This window comes from Pantherophis guttatus, chromosome 6 (assembly GCF_059756535.1).
Source record: "Pantherophis guttatus breed Tessera chromosome 6, ASM5975653v1, whole genome shotgun sequence".
In the NCBI taxonomy this organism is placed as follows: domain Eukaryota; kingdom Metazoa; phylum Chordata; class Lepidosauria; order Squamata; family Colubridae; genus Pantherophis; species Pantherophis guttatus.
This window is the reverse complement of record NC_142068.1, coordinates 59,950,105-59,955,368: the sequence shown is the minus strand read 5'-3', so window position 1 is coordinate 59,955,368 and position 5,264 is coordinate 59,950,105. Positions and strand designations below refer to the sequence as shown.

At 35.3% G+C, this 5,264-nt stretch overlaps 1 long non-coding RNA gene across 3 annotated transcripts; it reads right to left on the bottom strand.

Moving 5' to 3' along the window:
• Positions 1 to 587: 587 nt before the first annotated feature.
• On the bottom strand, positions 588 to 5,190 carry LOC117676668 (uncharacterized). 3 transcript variants are annotated; one of them, XR_015728673.1, is made up of 4 exons: positions 4,963 to 5,190; positions 3,676 to 3,744; positions 1,451 to 1,521; positions 588 to 757 (listed from the first exon to the last, which is right to left on the bottom strand). It is a non-coding gene; the product is annotated as an uncharacterized LOC117676668 (long non-coding RNA). The 3 variants fall into 3 exon arrangements; XR_004594458.3 differs by having other exon boundaries at positions 5,059 to 5,190; XR_015728674.1 differs by having other exon boundaries at positions 5,064 to 5,190.
• Positions 5,191 to 5,264: the final 74 nt, after the last annotated feature.

Here is a 5,264-nt window from a genome sequence, read left to right as displayed (position 1 = left end):
CATACATTTGTGCTTTACTTTGTAGAATCCAGTATATTGTATTCTGTTTGGAACTGTTCCAGACTTGGAGATATGTTCTATGTTTAAATAAAGAGATAAGATAACAAAACTAAGTTTATAGCTAACAACCAGCCAAAGTTAGACCTCAGATACCAGGGGTAGTTTCTGTGTCCCATTTACAAAAGTAACATCCTATTGATGTCAGCGTGATTATGTCTATGGAGCTATGTTACGAACACTATTTGACAGCTTTTGTACAAGAATGTTTGAACATTAACTCAAAAGTCAATTTACTTACATGTAGTTGAATGGTCATGATAGGACAGAGTTAAAAATACTGGTCAATACTTTGTAGGCTTGTGCAACTGATGCATGGATTAAAATTTATTTTTTTGTACTTTTATTTCAGTAACTATTACCACAAAGGAGCTGTAACTTATTAAGGACAGCCATACATACAAGGAGTCTTTTTCCTACATGGTTTGTAGTATCCAGACAAAATTTCTGCAACCTAGTAATTGTTTTTATGGTACTAATACCCTGAATTTCCCCAATCAATACCCATAATTACTCATGCACACACAGTCTGCTGCTTACTTCCCCATATTTAATATTAATTTGTGATGGAAAATCAATGTAATACTTTTTAAAACAAAAATATAGGATCTTTCTTCAAAACAGCTCAAGCATAATCTCATTTTCTCCCACAGCTCCCGAACACACCAAGCCTGGAATCTTCTAAAATATTAGACTTTTTCTGTCAATAAAAATAACAATGGGAAGGCATGGAGATAGATATGTTTATTAAGAACAGAGCAGAACAATGAAAGAATTGAGTCTCCCTCTCCAAAATCTAATGATACTCTAGTAGTCCAGCCTATTAATTATATTCTTAAAACTGACCATGTGATTTACACTGAAATAAGTCTGTTCCCATATGCTTTACTATTAAATAATAATATAGAGAATTAATGTGCTATCATTCAAGCATAGGTGCCCTCATTTTCCCCTTAAGCAAAGGTAAATACTTATGGCCCACAAATTAGTATTTGTGAGAGTTAATCCCCACATATAATATTCAGCAAAGCACTTTCTCATGCACCAAGAACCTGGTTTCTTCCACCTTTTGATATTTAAGAGGGGCTACCTGAGCAACAGCAATGGGACAGGAACTCAGGGGTATCAATATTCTTATTTTGAATCAATTTAAACATCTTACACTGTATTTCCAAAGAGCTCACTTATCGGTAATTCAAACATGATATTACATGACATGAATAAAGAAATGGGGAGGGGGAAAATCCTCAAACTATCCTATTTAGATATTACTCTTTAAAGTTTAATTGTAATTTTTTAAAAGATCAGACAAACTATGACCAGATAGCATATCCCAATGGAACATAAGTTTCAGCAGAACAAATAAAAATACTGTAGATCTATTTTCACTTACCAGTACTTCTCTTGGAGATGGCTGGGAGACATCTTTTTGGTTTGAACACAGAACACTATATGTCCCTTCAACTAGAGGAGAGGAAGGCATATTGGAGATCTCATTCCATGCTCTTGGATATATCAGAATAATATATGTGCATAATTATTTTGGTCTCTTTGAATATGCCCCATATGTTCGCTCAGAATTAAGCTTCACTGCATTCAGTGGTTTTATTATCAGATAATGGCCATAGGATTATAACCTAAATTGCAAAAAGGCAGTGCTATTTAAAATTTCTTCATAAGTAATTATATCAAGATTTCAGAAAAATGTTTTTGTGGAGAATGTTTTCCTTAAATGGCACAGCTAATTACTGCTTTTTTGATGGTAAGATTTAGGCTCAATTTTTAAAGTAGAGATTCTATGATCAGAAAACTGCATTTCCCAGCAGTCAATATGTTATGCCATGTACACATCAGGAATACCTCTTAGATAATTCCTGAATTTCTAAATTTCTAAAATTGATTTGTTTGGTTTTTTTATTTATAATATTCTTTTATTGTTGTATCCCTGGGCATCTGTGGGTTATGTGTATGACATCTTTGTGCGAATTATATAGTTTGAAGTCATGATCTGAAGTCATGATATAAACTCCCAATTATATTCTGACACATGCAGTATAATTTTTATTTTTACTAGACATCTAGTAAAAACACTGGCCATATCTGAGTCTGACTTCTTATGATACATACATAAAAAACAAGCATACAATATTGTAAATCATTAGTTAAAAATAGATTGTTTATTTAAGAGGTCCTTGGTGCTTTCTGAGTTTGGTTGTTTTCTTGCAAGAGGATTCATTACCCAACTAGGTAACATCATCATTGCAGCATTGAATCCTCTGCAAGAAAACAATCAAGTTCAGAGAGCTACAAGGGACCCCCGGCCCCATTTCAACCCTGAGCTACAAATATTGTTTCTTTATTGGCATTATTTTATTTCACAAATCACAATCCTCACAGGATGGGGGAAGGTGGCTGCCAAATTAATTTCTGGGGAGATTCTGTTCCACTGGAGAAGAAAAGGCTTGCTTCCTGATCCTATTGCAGTACTATTTCTAAACCCAATCTCTGTAATATAGACTTAAAATAGTAAAACTAGTAAGGTTTTTCTTGCTACCTTTCTTTCATATTGCCATGCTTTCTTCTCTTCCAGTGGCTGAGCTTTATGTGGTTATTATGATTACTGTAAGTATCTGAGCTCAGCCTTTTCCTGAAGCCAAGACACTCTTCATCCCTTGTGAGAAGATATACTGTGATATTTTACCTTTAGAACATTTATAGGTTTGCTACATGCTGTCAAGTATCAGTACTTTACAGTGGGAAGCTATCATAAGGATTACATAAATTTATTTAGATTTATAGGAATCGGACCAGATGTAGAAACTATACCTTTTGAAAGGAAGATTAGATTATGCTTGCACTGTATATTTGTACTTGCTTGGAAATAAATCCAATTAAACTCAGTGGAAGTAATTTGCAATCTATTTTATCCTGAAGGGGAGATTTACTTGAGATTTTTCACAGATGTTTCCAAAAATATTTTTATGGTGGTGGGGAGATCTGAGGACATTTAATCAGCGAAGTCTCTGGTGTTGTAATTTATTTCTGAGCCATGAAACATTGCCAGGTTGGCAAAAACTAAGTAAGCAAATGCTAAGAAGTCAGTTAAGGTCAGGACCTCAAAAAGGACAAAATGGACAAAATTAAAGAAGAGATATAGATAGAAGGGAATATACAGTGCAATTGAGCAACATAAAGTATGCATTAAGGAAACTGCTGCAAGGAAAAACTAGGAAAATAAAAGAAGTCTTTATGTGCAAATGGGTCTCTCATGAAAACCTCTAGGTATTACATGAATTGATCTTCCAGATCTATATCACCGCTAAATGAAATATTAAGGCTAAGTACTTTACAAAACTTGCGAATAAACCATATTGCTGTAACTTATATAAGCATGGTTTACATACTGCGAGAGGCATCTGTTTTGCCTTAACATATACATATAAAATAAAAAAGTATATTTATAGGAATGACATTGTTAGTATTAATTCAACAGAGAACATTGGTGTATTCAAAAAAGAGGAAACAAAATAGAAATCAGGAATTTTACGGTAGTTTCCAACAAAAACTACAAATAATTTCAAAACATGACCAATTTTGTAAAGGAAAAAACTGTGCAACCTGTGTGTGTTCCAATCTGTTAGGATTACAACTTGCTGCCAGTTTTCATCTGGTTGATAACCAGAGAAACTGTTGAGTTGAATTTGGGAAACAAATGAGATAAAGAATAAATAAGTGAATAGAATTTTTCCTCTACATTTCTTAATACCTACCTAATGTCTTCAATTTATACCTTTGAGAGAGAGAGAACGGGGTGTCATCAAATTGTATTAATTTATGCACAGACTTTAACAAAATGTTGCAATATTATTACAGGTGAATAATATATAAAAATTGCTCCAGAGAACATTTTCAGGGAAGACAACACAGGGAATATGGGATCATGCAAGCTGATGAGTTCTGATCCTGCCTTAAGCACAAAAACCAGTCTTTGGGCCAGTCTCTATCTCTTAGACCAGCCCATCTCACAGCATTGTTGTGGAGAAAATAGATGGGAACATTTTGCAAATTGCGTTAATTGTACACTTACAATTAAGGATATAAAGCAGGATATAAATCAAATAAATAGCTAAATAAATATCTGATTCAACCCACTTCAGAGTTGACGTGGGGAAAATAGTACGCAAGAGTTTTAGTTATTTTTGCTGCCTTGAATTATATATAAAAAGGGTAGGATAAAAATCAAATAGTAGTAATAGGTTATTTTTTTTTTTTAAAATGAAGTGTTGTACACCACCCAGTTACTGCCTTGCGAAAGGGGCAGCTATACAAATATAAATAAAATATTAATCTGTGCTACAGAAAACAGGATAACCATTAGACAATGGCAAACAGTAGTGGCAAACACTGCTGTCATCTAGTGATACTTTGGAGTTTTACAGCGCAGATCTGGAAGACCCACTTAAACCTTTAGGTAATGTTGCAGTTTTCTTAAGCCAGAATGGATTGTGGGCACATCCACATCTTTTGGAGGGACTACATTAGGAAAGAATTGCTTAGCTCTTTCTTCACGCAGTATTTCCATACTCTGGAACAACAGAGTTGGAAGGGACCTTAGAGGTCTGTGACCTTTTGCTGAAGCAGGAAACCCTGACCTATACCATTTCAGACAAAGGGTTGTCCAATCTCTTCTTAAACACCTCCAGTGTTGGAGCACCCACAACTTCTGGTGGCAAGTGGTTCCACTGATTAACTGTTGGAACTGTCAGGAAATTTCTCTTTATTTCTAGATTGGTTCTATCCTTGATTAATTTCCAACCATTGCCTCTTGTCTTGCTTTGGAGAATAAGTTAACCCCCCCTCCTTTGTGGCAGCCCCTTAAATATTGTAACACTGCTATCATGCCACCTCTAGTCCTTCAGTTCTTCCCTTTCCAGATTCCTTTCTAATTTCAGAAAGGAAAGCCATTCCCCACCCCGCAAAGCAACTCGAGCTAGTGATTACTTTACAGCAGGGAAAAGTGCCAGTGGTTCCAAACGGGAGGAGACCCTGCTAGCCTATCGAATATTGTCACCCAAGGTACAGTACTTTTTTAAAAAAAAACTGGCACAAACTGATTGGTTAGGAGCGGAGTTAAGATCTAAAAAGGTCAAGGACAGCGGAGCCAGCCAATAGACAACGGAAGCTAGGGGGGGCAGGGCAAGAAAGCC